We start from the raw sequence: 12,284 nt of genomic DNA, 5'->3' as shown, positions 1-12,284 counted from the left end.
AGCTCTTTAGTGCTTATGTCCCCCACCACCCCATTACTCATGTGCAATGATGAGACTGCCCCACACTGTCCTCCAAAACTCTTCACCCCACCCACAAAGGTCTTCAGCCTCATAAATGCAGCAGAAATAACCTGTGAACAGCAAGGCCAGCAGGCTGCAGAGGGACAGAGAACCCCTCCTGAGGCCCTGGAATCTCCTACGTGGGAAGGAGGCAGAAGAGACCTAGGACCTTGGCAAGCACAGCTCCTGGAGGAAGGTGGCTGGGGTGGCTTGCACATGCATATCTCACACGTGGGCACCATGCACACCTAAGCAGGAAGCCCCATCCTGGAGGACCTGTATCCTGGCTTGCAGACAACTGCCTTCCCACTCTGTCCACCTGTGGCAGAGATAGCCAGCTCTCTGGAATCTCCTTAATAAGGGCTCTGATCCCATCCTGAGGGCCCCACCCTTAGGACAGGACCTCACCCTATGGAATTCCCGAAGGGCCCATCTCCCAACAACCATCACTCTTCAGCAACCATATGCGTCTGGAGGGGACCCACAACATTCAGTTCACAACAGTATCTCTATGCCATCTCTAATGTGTTTCCCTGCCTCTCTGTTTCCTGCAAATTGGTAGTTGTATCCAAAAGCTTGAGCAAATTCAAGTTGATTTTCCTGCACAAGATCCTTCAGAGCTGGAGGTGTGTCTTTTATCAGGGTACTCGGGTCACACTCGTCTCCTGGTAATGGAAGCAGCTGTCGGAGATCATTGCCACGATCAGTTAATCCATTCCATTGCAACACGGTGCTATTCTCTCATTCCTGTTCTGCTTATTAGCTAGAATTGGTTCCAAAAGAGTAATTTTTCCTCTTCTACATAATTATCCTGAGGTAAAGTTCACCAACTATAAGAAAGACCAAAAAGTGCTTGATGATTGATTGACTTTACATGCTTAATTACCAATCTGCAAAATAATGAGTTATTTCCTTAGCCTACTCCACAAATAACAAGTGAAATCTTTTTTGTGGTATCATAAACTCAAGGATTCATGGTGTCTGTGAGCTGCCTCGTGATCTGGAAAGAAGGGAGTGAAGGGGTCAGCCAGTCCCTATAGAGATGTCAAGTGCCCTGGGTGGGTCGGGGAGGAGAGAGTTGGCTGTCCCTTAGCAGTGAGCAGATACCCCAGGTCTCCCAGACACAGCGGGTGGCCAGTCGCCTGCAGGATGACAAGCCTTCCATGTGTCAGGCGGGGGCGGCCTGACCAGGTCCGCTGACCACTGGCCCCTAGGAGGGACTGGCCTCAGATGGCCGTGCTCTCCCCCGGCCTCCTCATACAGAGTGACTGTAGGACCAGAACAGTGACCCAGCCTCCCTGTTCTGTCTTGTTCTAGGGTCCCCAGGGATGAGCTGCCTCCAGGTCAGGACCAGCCCTGGACGTCCCAGCAAAGGGTCCATGTGCCTAGGAGGTGCTGGAGTAGAAACTGAGAGAAGGGGACACATCTGATGGCGAGGCTGGGCCCCATTTCCACCTGCGGTCCCTCCACGCTGTGCAGCCACTCCAGGGATGCCAGGAAGATTGTGGGGACCAAGGTGCCCAGGAAGGACCGGTCAGCTGAGGTGGGCTCAAGGGGCACGTGGTGCGGATGCCTCACCCTCCCCAGCTGGGTGCCCGGGGCGTTACTGCCTCCTCCGGGGACTGGGGTGGCTGGAGGGCGGCCACGGGGCTCCTCCCCTCACTCCCAGCACCTGGGCCCCAGCACCTCTGGCCTGTTCTCTCCTAGCTCTTTATTTTCTCATTTGGTGGTTTGTGAACAGCTGCGTTTTGTTAAACAGGACGGCAAGGTCAGGGAGAGTGAAGGGGCGTCTCTACCCCGCGGCCTGAGACGCAGCTCGGGTCGGAAGGCCCCGGGTCTGGGCAGGTAGGAAGCTGCACGGGTGCGCTGACTCCTGCTGTGGCGGGTCCTTGTGTTCCTGCCATGGCTGCTGCTTCTGCCGTGGTCCTTGTGGTTGCTGACTCGTTGCTGTGTTGTGGTTCTCACCACTGCTGCTCCGGTGGTTGCCATCCCCACCAAGGACTCTGGGAGGTGGCTGTCCCCGCGGCCCTGGGGCTGCTGTGGTGCCACTGGGGCTGTTGCAGCCACACGTGAGACCGTCCCTCAGACCTGCTGTGCGTCCGCTGGGCCATGTGCCGGGGTTCCTGCGGAAGGCACCCCACCCTGCTGCTCCCCTGCTGGTCTCGGAGGGTCTCCTGGAGAGCAGAGGGGGATGCTGCCCAACAGAGGGACACACGCGCTGGTGGCAGACTTACCAGGGAAGTCTGGACCATGAGAACACCCCTGGTGGGGATCCATTGGATCAATCTTGTACTGTACTGTGTTGAAGCAGGTGGGCCGGCCCCTTCCTTTGCAATCCCGCGTCCGCCTCCGTGTCTGCTTGGAGGGCCCTTGTCCCCCCTCCTACCATGAGCAGCGGTGGTCCAGTGGGGATGTGGCCCTGGTGCAGCTGGACTCCCCGGGCAGCCCTCCACTCCCCATGTCCCCCTCACTGAGGGGACCCTGTGGTAGATCACAAGCTGGGGTCCACTTAGGGGAGACTTAAGCAGGATGGGTCCTCACCTGCCCCTCCCCCCGGCCCGGGGCACTGATGATGTTTCTCCAGCAGGGTCTGCCCAGGATGATTCTCAACCATGACTTGTAGATCCATCTTACCTGCCTGGCCCACCATGGAGGCCGGGAGCACTCTAGTCCAGCAACCATGCTCTCCCCACTGTGGGAGCCCCCTGACCAAGGTGACCACCCAGGTGGGAGTTTTGGGCCTTGAGCCGATGTCCAGGATTCTGCCCGTGGTAGGACCAGTTAAGGTGATGCTGAGAGGCTGAGAGATTAGCAGGGGCTCCTTGGTTCCCAGGTGGGAACCTTCCTGCCTTGGGCTTAAAGATGCTCCCTGAACCCCTGCTCCTGACTCTGGGCGGTCGGAGGAACTGTGTGGGCAGGGATCAGGAGATCTTAGTGGGTGTCCTCCAGAAGGTGGCTGTACCTGTCCTGGTCTGGGAGATGTGCCAGGAGATAACCACCTGGAATAGCCCAGTGTCCCCAGGAAGTGCTTCATCCAGGATAATACGTTCTGTGCCTCTTTGTGTGGGCAAGGAAACCTCCTGCCAGGTGACAGCCGCTCTGGCCACCCTCCAGGTTCACTGTGTCCTGGCTCTGTCCCCACCCCACACACTGGGGTCCAGAAGTACTGGCTTCCTTACCCAGGCCCTGTGGCCTCAGCAGAGGGTGCCCAAGCCCGTGGGCCCCAGGAGGCCTGGTGTTCGGGTCCAGCCCTCCCCCTCCTCAGGGTGAGTGTGGGGGCTGTTTGTCTTTCCCATCTGTGGGACTTGGATGCAGGTCAGGACTGTAAGCTGGGAATTGGATGTGCTCGGCTTTACTGGCTCGGTGTCTACACTCATGTGCAACATACACAGACTGGCTTGGGAGACCCAGACTGAGTGTCACTCAAGCATGTCCAGGTTCCCCATAGCTCCCCCGCTGAAGCCATTGGCCTTCCTCTTGCTTGGGTCCCTGTGAACCCTGAGTAATGGGATCTAGGTTTACCCTTTCTGTGGGATTTGCAATTCGGGAGTCTTGGATGTGACACAGAAAAAGGAATCTCACATGTGGGATTTGAAGGTGACGCCCAGGAGGTTTATGACTGGGGCTCAGAGTGACTGTGTACATTAAGTCCTGGAACTGTGGTCCTTCACTTAAGCCAATCACATCGTACATATGTCTATGTGCATGTGTATGTGTTTGTGTGTGTGTGTGTGTGTGTGTGTAGACTGTGTATATGTGTGTTTTTCTGTTTGTGTGTATGTATCTTGTGTGTGTGTGTGTGTTCTTCGGAGCCTACCCACACTCACCGGCCACTGATAGCAGAAACTGTTCAACTCCCACCCCCAGGGGCGCCTCCTGACCCCCTTCTCCCTCCTCCCCAAGGCCTCCCACTTATGCTGACCATGAGTTAGAAGGAAGGATCTGAACCAAGAGCAAAACCCACAGAGATTTTCCAGCCTGACCTTGGTTGTGATACAAACACAAGCCCCCTTTGTCTTCTGTTTCCCTGGCCCCTTCCAGATGGGTGTTTGCAGAGGATTTAGAAGACTGACAGTTGTGCTTAAAAAACCCCACCCCAACCCTGGCTTGTTGCAACAGACAAAGAGGGTTCTCTTGATGCCTGGGTTGGGGGTGGGGGCGGGTGCTGGCTCCTGGAGGCGGTGGGGTGGGTGTGGAGAGGGCACTGCCCCACCTCCAGCAGCTCCTCTTGGCATCTAACTGCCTGGCGCATCTTGACTGCACTGTTAAATGTCTTTCAAAGGCCTCCCCGCCATGGCTGGCTGGTCTGTGTACTCTGATCAGCCTCTGGCAGGCCCGGGACTGGTGACACTGTCTAGGGGCAGGTTAGGGGCCAGCAGCTGCACAGCTCAGTGTTGTGAAAGGAGAAACACTTCACATCCAGCACACAAACGTCCCTCCATGGCCTGGCCAGATGTGGGTATGGGAGTGGGGAGAATTGACTCTGATGTTCTGAAGGCTGACAGGCTGACTTCTGTCCAAAGGCCAGAATGTTTGGCCAAGGGTGAGGAGGAAGAACCGAGCCCAAGATAAACAGTCCCTTCCTCAGCCTGGGCTCCAGGGCTCAGGTTTGGCTTGTGCCTTGTCTCTGAGCTTTTGTAGAAAGCCACTGAGAAGGAATTCACAGGGACAGGCCAGCTCTGCCAAAGGCACTGGGCGAGTCTGGGCCCCGAGTTCCCAGAGCAGCATAAAAAAACCTGCAAAGAGACCCCTTGCTTGCGTTTTAAAGTGTTTGGGCAATTGGGGTGTGGGGACACACAGGAAATGACAGCTTTCCCCCTAGGTGATGCCCAGATGGGTACTGGGCAGACATCTGAACAGTGGGTGGCAGAGGGCTCATGGCTTTAAATTCCACAATTCACTAGGTCAGTTACTTCAAATCTCTCAGCCTGGGTTTCCTCATCTGTAAAAACAGAAGATTAATACCCACCTGAGAGGTTTTTTTTAGAATTAAATGAGATAATTGCAAAACCACCTAGCATTAGGCATGGCCCCAAATAGGTGCACGATGGAATACTAGTGTTCCTTCTATCCATCTGTCCGTCCATCCATCCCCCCTCATTGCAGGAATAAATTCAAATCATGGGAGAATTACTAAGACACATACACTTCAGCAGGAAGCGGTTTTCACAAGCTGCCCTGGTTGCTTTAATCCTAGAATTTCTCATGATCTCAACCTGCCTGCTCTCCCCACCTCCCTTAGGGCCTCTCAATCCTCAACTTTAAACAGGGTCCTCTCAAAACACCAAAGTCTGGTTTTTGTTATCTCTTCTTTGCTGTTTTAAGTCGCCCTGGGCAACTTTTCTTTCTGGATGCCTCCTCTTGTCCTCAGATTCTTTCTTCCCTAAAGCCAACTTCAATGGCTGGATGTCCTATTTATCAAAGTTAAGCCCTTTTACATGTCTAAATGCGTTTTAAAATAGTGGCATTAGATTCGCCAAAAGTCCTCAGCGAGTAGGTCTAGGTAATGGGACTTTTTTCAACTGAGCAGTTTTTCCTAATTCCTGCAGTATGTATGTATGATTTTTGTAACAGGCAAAAGAATATTTTTAAACTGTATTTCCTAGCAGAGTTAATTTCAATTTCTATTCCCTCTCCTCCTGCTGCCAAAACATTTTTTTTCTGTTTTGCCAAATTTGGGACATCTGGTATGTTTTAGCACATTCATTGAAGGACCTTTATGTTAAGGTAGCAGGGACATTTCATACTTCAAATGAGAAAATGAAGATCTCAGAAATCCATCTTCTGTGGAAAAACAGACGACCTGCACACCTGACTGCACAAGTTTGCATTTCTCTGTGGGCTCTGTGGGGCCCAGGGGTGAGCCCCAGCAGACTTAGATGGAGCCTGGAAGTGGGAAGAAGCTCTCTTTTGCTGCATTGTCTGTGAGTCATTAGATCTTCCCTTTACTCGATACACCAAGTGACGGCTTGAAGAAAGAAGTTCAATATAAAAAAAATCAAACATCTGGACAAAGATTTGGGGTGAGACTTCACAAGGGACTGTATATAAGTGGCCAACATGAATACAAAAAGATGCTTGTTTGTTACAGGATGGCCCAAATGTCAAAGATTGACAATGACAAATGTTAGCAAGGATGTGGAGCCACTGGAAAGCTCATGTTGCTGGTGGGAATGGAAAACGGAACAAGCACTTTGGAAAACTATTTGACAGCTTCTTATAAACTTAAACACACACTTACCATATGAGTCATCAATTCCACCCCTAGATATTTACCCATGAAAAATGGAAACTTATGTCTACACAAAGATTTACACACAAATGTTCATAAAAGCTTTATTCACCATAGCCCAAAACAACCCAAATGTTCAATTGGTAAATGGATAATTAATATGAGGTAGAAATAAAATGAAATAAAACTCAGCAATAAAAAGGGACAAGCTACTGAAATGCAAATAACATAGTGAATCTCAAAATCACAACACTGAAAGACACAAAAGAGAACATACTACATAATTCCATGATGTGAAACTTTAGAAAAGAAAAAACGAATTCATAGGGCAAAGAGCACACCAGTGATTACCTGGGACTGAGTTCGGGAGGGGACCAAATGCCAAAGGGCATGGGGAACCATTTTGGGGTGACAGGCACTTTCTACATTTTAAGCGTGGTGGTAGATACATGGCTGTATATATTGGTCAAAACGCAAGCTGTACCACTGATGTAGGTGAATTTTATTGTATGTAAATTGTACCTCAATAAAGCTGATTAAAAATAAATGGTGGGGGAGGGTATAGCTCAGTGGTAGAGCACATGCTTAGTATGCATGAGGTTCTGGGTTCAAGCCCCAGCACCTCCTAAGTAAATAAATAAATAAAACCTAATTACCTCCCCCACTTAAAGAATTAAATAAAAATTTTTAAATTTTTAAAAAATTAAAAAATAAAAAGACAGAACAGGAAAACTCAGGCAGAGGATACAGTTGAATATCAAAACTCATAGAAGGGTGTATGATCCTGTCTTTAGAAGAGGTGGACAAAACCATAAAGGAAAATATGGAGAGAGATGACAGCATGAAAGAGAAAACTTTTATATGCAAAACCACTTTTAAGGTCAATTATATAAATGACATAAAATTATTGGGACTGACTACTTAATGGGTATGGGGTTCGGGATTTCTGAGGGGGAGTGAAAAGTTTCTGGAGCTTAATAGTGGTAATATTGCATAACACTGTGAATGTGCTTAATGTCACTGAATTGTACACTTTTTTTTAAATGGAAGTACTGGAGATTGAACCCAGGACCTTGTACATGCTAAGCACGGGCTCTACCACTGAGCTCTAGCCCCTCCCCCAGTGAATTATATACTTTAAAGTGATTTAAATTTTACATTAGGTGTACTTACCCACCATAAAAATATTTGCCAGCTTCATCCAACAGATGAATAGATGTGGAAAACCTCACAGAACCCCTGCTTAGTTGGAAGCCCACAGAAAGATAGGGACCAGGATCTGGAAATTGTGCAGGATGGCGCAGAGGAAGCCTCCACGGCCAACGGCATGGCAGGGGGCGGGGGCCCCAGACCCTGGCTCCAAGGTCGGAAGCTCTGGGGAGATGGACCCCACTCTGGTACCCCCAGGAGGCTAACATGGGGTGAGAGGAAGAGGGGCACACCTCAGGAAGTGGGGTGCAGGACAGACCAAAGCAACCTGCTCATGGTTCTCCACCTTGGCCTACTGAAGTTCTGGACCAGATCATTCTTTGTTACTTGTGTGCATGTGGGGCATCCCTGAGCACTGTAGGACACTAAGCAGCATCCCCGGCCTCGACCCATTAAACACCAGGAACACTCACCCAGATGTGACAACCAAAAGTGTCTCCAGACCCGGACAAATGTCTTCTGGGTCACCATCAACCCCAACTGACAACCGCTGCTCTGTGTCGGGGGGGTTGGTCCAACTTTGGGGAAATCTGTGAATCCCCTAGTAAAAGCAGTTTCCACACGAAGCGGTGTCTCCCCGGGGTCAGGGTCCTGCCCGGCTCCCTCCTACCTGGACTGTCTCTAAAGGAGGGTGACAGGCTTTCTAACCAAACCATCCTCCATCAACAGAGAAATTCCACTGATCAGCCAGTTCCCTTGGGTAGGTTTCTCCAGCTTCCTAATGGAGACAAGGCTCTGGAAACCCTAGGCAAGTTCCCTCCCTGAGGACACTGACCTCCGACTGGTGGGTACTAAGTGCTGTGGGTTTCTGGCCCCTTCATTTGTGAACGCAGGTGCCAGGTTCCACCTCAGGATCTTCAGGATCACTGCCCACCAGGTACAAGGCCCGAGCCTGGTGATCTCCTTCCTCGGATCTCAGTTTGCTCATCTGTAAAATGGAACGAGCATCACCCACTGAGTTTGCTGCCAGATCCAGTGAGAAGGCTACCTAGCACTTGGCCCCACCACTGGCACATGGCGACAATGAAGAAAACCGGGCCTGCCCCCTAGTAAAGCCTCGGGACTCCCAGCCAGACCTGTTTCCCAAACCATCCCTCCCAAACTATCCCTCTTCCCAGGAAGCCACCTTGGTGGGGCGGGGGTGGGGGGGGCAGAAGGAGGGAAACAGAAAGGACAACAAAACTCACCAAGGAGCTTCCCCAGCCTCAGGCTTGGCTGAGGGGATTCTCCAGCTCTTTGTCTGCCGGCTGCTTCCCAGTGTGCTGTTTGCTGAGGGCTGAGCAGGCTCTGCTAAAACACCCTCCCCTACAGCCTGTCCTCCCTCCCACCTGGTGCCCCTAGGGATGTGGGTTGGACTGTGCTGATCTTTGCATGTGTCCACTGGCTGGGGGATGTTTGCAAGGACCAGGGGCAGGGAAGGGGGCTGGACGCTGGCTGGGAAAAGACAGATGAGCCAGGGGCACGTGGAGCTCAGCAGGCATCTCGTAAATCGGGGGCAACGAGGTGTGGTGGATTGTCAGGCTCTGGACTTGTCCCTGGGATACTGTCTGGCCTTGGTCACCATCTCCCCATACTACCTCTGGCGAGGTGCTGAACCTCTCCCAGCCTCTATCCCTTCAGGTGTACAGCAGAATAAAGCAGTGACATGTCACAGGGTTAGGACAGCTGGTTCAGAGGCCTGGTCCCAGTGGTGCTCCACCAGTGGCATAATGAAGAGTCCTTGGACGGGGCAGTGGGATTAGACTTTTTAAGTAGGGAATCTAAAAAGAGCTCAGACAAATCTGCCCAAATGAGGGAAGTGTGGGGCCTTGTCCCCCACTTTCTCTGCATCTGGACTTCTGTCTCCATCAGTTGCTTCTGTGTCTCCAGCCCCTTGGGGGTCACCTAGGCCAAGGCCTGCCTGATTTCTTCCTCCCCATGTACACATGGCTCTAGGCACCTTGGGTGTTTCAGAGCAAATATCAGTGCTGGAGTTAGGAATAGTGGGCAGGCGGTGAGTCCGCCTCCCTCCCAGCATCCAACTGAGGTTTGGGGAACACTGGAGCCCGCAGTCAGGAAACCCCAGCGGCCACAGGCAGGACACGCTTGCATGTACCCGCGGAGGCCGGCAGCCCTCCTGCATTGGCACCTGCGCTGGACCACCAGCAGAGGGCGTCAGGCCACCACCAGGCGCCGCGCAGGCAGGTGGGTCAATGCCCATCGTCCTGCCTCCCGGCGGTGGGAGCTCCTGTCCGCCAAAGGCCAGCACCGGCTCTTCTGCCTTTTGGGAATCGGCTTCAAGCGGGGATTTGTCCCTGAGAAGCCGTCCGCCCAGTCAGCCTGCCGCGGTGACCAGAGAGCTGACGACCCGCGAGGGAAAGCAGGTCTCCGCGAGGCCCAGCTCAGTCCGTAGCCCGTCCTGGGTCCCACTGCACGCAGCTCCCTCTCGGCCAGGTGATCCCAGGCTGGTACCAATCGGCAAGGCCAGCGCGACGCTGAATGCCCGTGTTGAGTGAAGGTTCTGCATACACGTGAGCCCGCCTGGTTCTCTTCACCAGAGGGAGTGGGTCCAGTCGCCCCCAAGCTCCCTCACCCCGTGTTCTGGCCCTTGGCCTGTGCTCTAACCTAGCATTGCATCCTGAGAACATGTGCAGCGTCTGCACCACGGGTGCTTCCATGGGGCCAGGGCAGGGCTTTGTGCGGAGGATGCCTCAGTGTTTGCTGTGGGATCCATGAAGGAACTCCCGAGAACCCACTCACATACAAGGGTGGACTATGCCACTCACCATGCTTGTGACATCATCTGCACTATGGCCCCTGAGCTGGCGCCACTGTCTGCTCCTCCTCCCCCTCCTCCCCTCCTCCTCCTCTTCGCATTCTCCTCTAAATCCTCCTCTTATCCTGCCTAACCCTGATCCAAGCAGTGATGCTGGAGGGTCAGTGCTGTCACTCTTCCAATCAACACTGTCCCATTTCTGACCTTCGTTGTTGCTGCGCCAGGACTCAGGGGACGTGGCCCCCGTCACAGCCGCCAGCTCCAAGAAGGTGGGCACCGTGAAAGGGGTCAAGTGTTTTCAGGACTGAAACCAATTTCCCCTTTAGCAAGCCAGGGGCAAGGAATTCATTATGCAACAGAGCTGGCCCTCTGGCATCAGGGAACAGCTGCCAAGGTGGGATGGGACGTCCCCAGCCCAGCCTGGTGGCTTCTCCCTGACGCAGGAAGGAACATTTGCAAAGCACCTGCAGATACACCTTCCACACCCATCTCACGTGTGTCCTCTGAACACCTGTGCTTTTATTACTGACACAGAAAAAGGCAAATCTGCAAACACCCATAATTTTGAAATAGTGCTGTGTGTGAATTTCAACATGTCTGGGACGACTGTAATTGATATGATGAGGTCACAAGCGCTGTTAGAGAGGTGTCCAAGGTCCCTTTCACAGGGAAGGAATACAGTTACCAATAGAAGACAATAAAAATATTGGTGTTTTTTTTCCTCATCCAGGTTAATGGATTCCTGAATTGTTCCCACAGATTCCAGGTTAAGAACCACTAAGTGGCTCTCAACCAGCATTCAACATTCAAATAAAAGTAGAGAAGAGGAAAATGTCAGTGTGCATCTCCCCTAGAGAGAGAGAGACAGGTGGGGAAATCTTTGCTTGGTCTGGGGTTCTGAGCCCAGACTTTGCACCCAGACTACTTCAACTTGAATCCCAATGCTGCCACTTAGTACTGTGTGACCAGGCCAAACCACTGTGCTCTCTGTGCCTCGGCTTCTTCCTTTTCAAATGGGAGTAATAGATGTCCTGTCCTCTGAGGGCTGCTGTGGCAGGGAGTTTAGGTGGGATGGGGCCAGGCACTGTGCAGAATCGCCGAGTGTTTGGCTGGTGCAGTTTGACAGATGTGTGCGTGTTCTGTGTCACAGCACAATGTGTTCCTGTGGGTCATAGTCCAAAATGTTGGAAGTCTGGAGGGCTCTGAGACTCAGACCTTGGCAAGCCCTCTTGGAGATTCCCAGTTTGGGATGGGAGAAACAAAGAATTTGCAAGGTCTGGAGTCTACATTATTGGGCTATAACAAATGACCATCTTTCAAGAATACTGTCCTTGGCTACCCTTGGCGCTGGCCTTTGCCGAAGTTGATTACTTGGCTTGGAATGCCCCTCTCCCCTTGTACCCAACTGGCCAGTTCTCACTCAGCCTTTAGGACTTAGCTCAGATATTGACTCCTCCAGGAAGTCTTCCCTGAAGCACACCCCACCACCGTACCGCTGGGCAAGACTCTATGCACAACACCCTGTATCTGTCCCTATCAACACAGATGCCACAACCAACTGCCAGTATCTGCTTCTAACCTGTCCCCCATTGGGTACCCCCAGCTGGACATCTGGCCTCTTTTTAATTCCTCTGTGGTCCCAGGGGACTTCTGTGGGCCAGGCCTTGACAGACCTATGCTGAGTGAGTGAATGAGTCACTGAATGAATGAGTGGATTCTCTGAGGCCTTTTGCACATGCAGAGAATCCTGGAATTGAGCCTGGGCAGCACAGGCCACCTGGATGGGATGGGGGCCGGGAGCAGGATGGGGCACCCTTGGAGCCCTGAATCCTCATATTTTATGGAATCAACCAGGGTCTGCATGGGCACATCCCTCATCCTGGGCAGAATCACCGAGGCCTGGGGTGTCAGACCCACCGTCTGCCTCATCCTGCAACTCTGCTCAGTGATCTCCAGCCCGGAGGCCTCACCCCCCACAAGCTCAGAAGGCTCTGTTCGTATCTCAGACTCAAGGACCATGCCTGGATG

The 12,284-nt window shown here is 52.4% G+C and overlaps 1 non-coding gene across 1 annotated transcript; it reads left to right on the top strand.

The window, feature by feature from the left end:
- The first annotated feature begins 6,846 nt into the window (after positions 1–6,846).
- Positions 6,847–6,919, top strand: TRNAT-AGU (transfer RNA threonine (anticodon AGU)). The gene has a single exon. It is a non-coding gene; the product is annotated as a tRNA-Thr (tRNA).
- Positions 6,920–12,284: the final 5,365 nt, after the last annotated feature.

Source organism: Camelus bactrianus, chromosome 18 (genome assembly GCF_048773025.1).
Source record: "Camelus bactrianus isolate YW-2024 breed Bactrian camel chromosome 18, ASM4877302v1, whole genome shotgun sequence".
In the NCBI taxonomy this organism is placed as follows: Eukaryota; Metazoa; Chordata; class Mammalia; order Artiodactyla; family Camelidae; genus Camelus; species Camelus bactrianus.
This window is presented reverse-complemented; position numbering and strand designations above follow the sequence as displayed.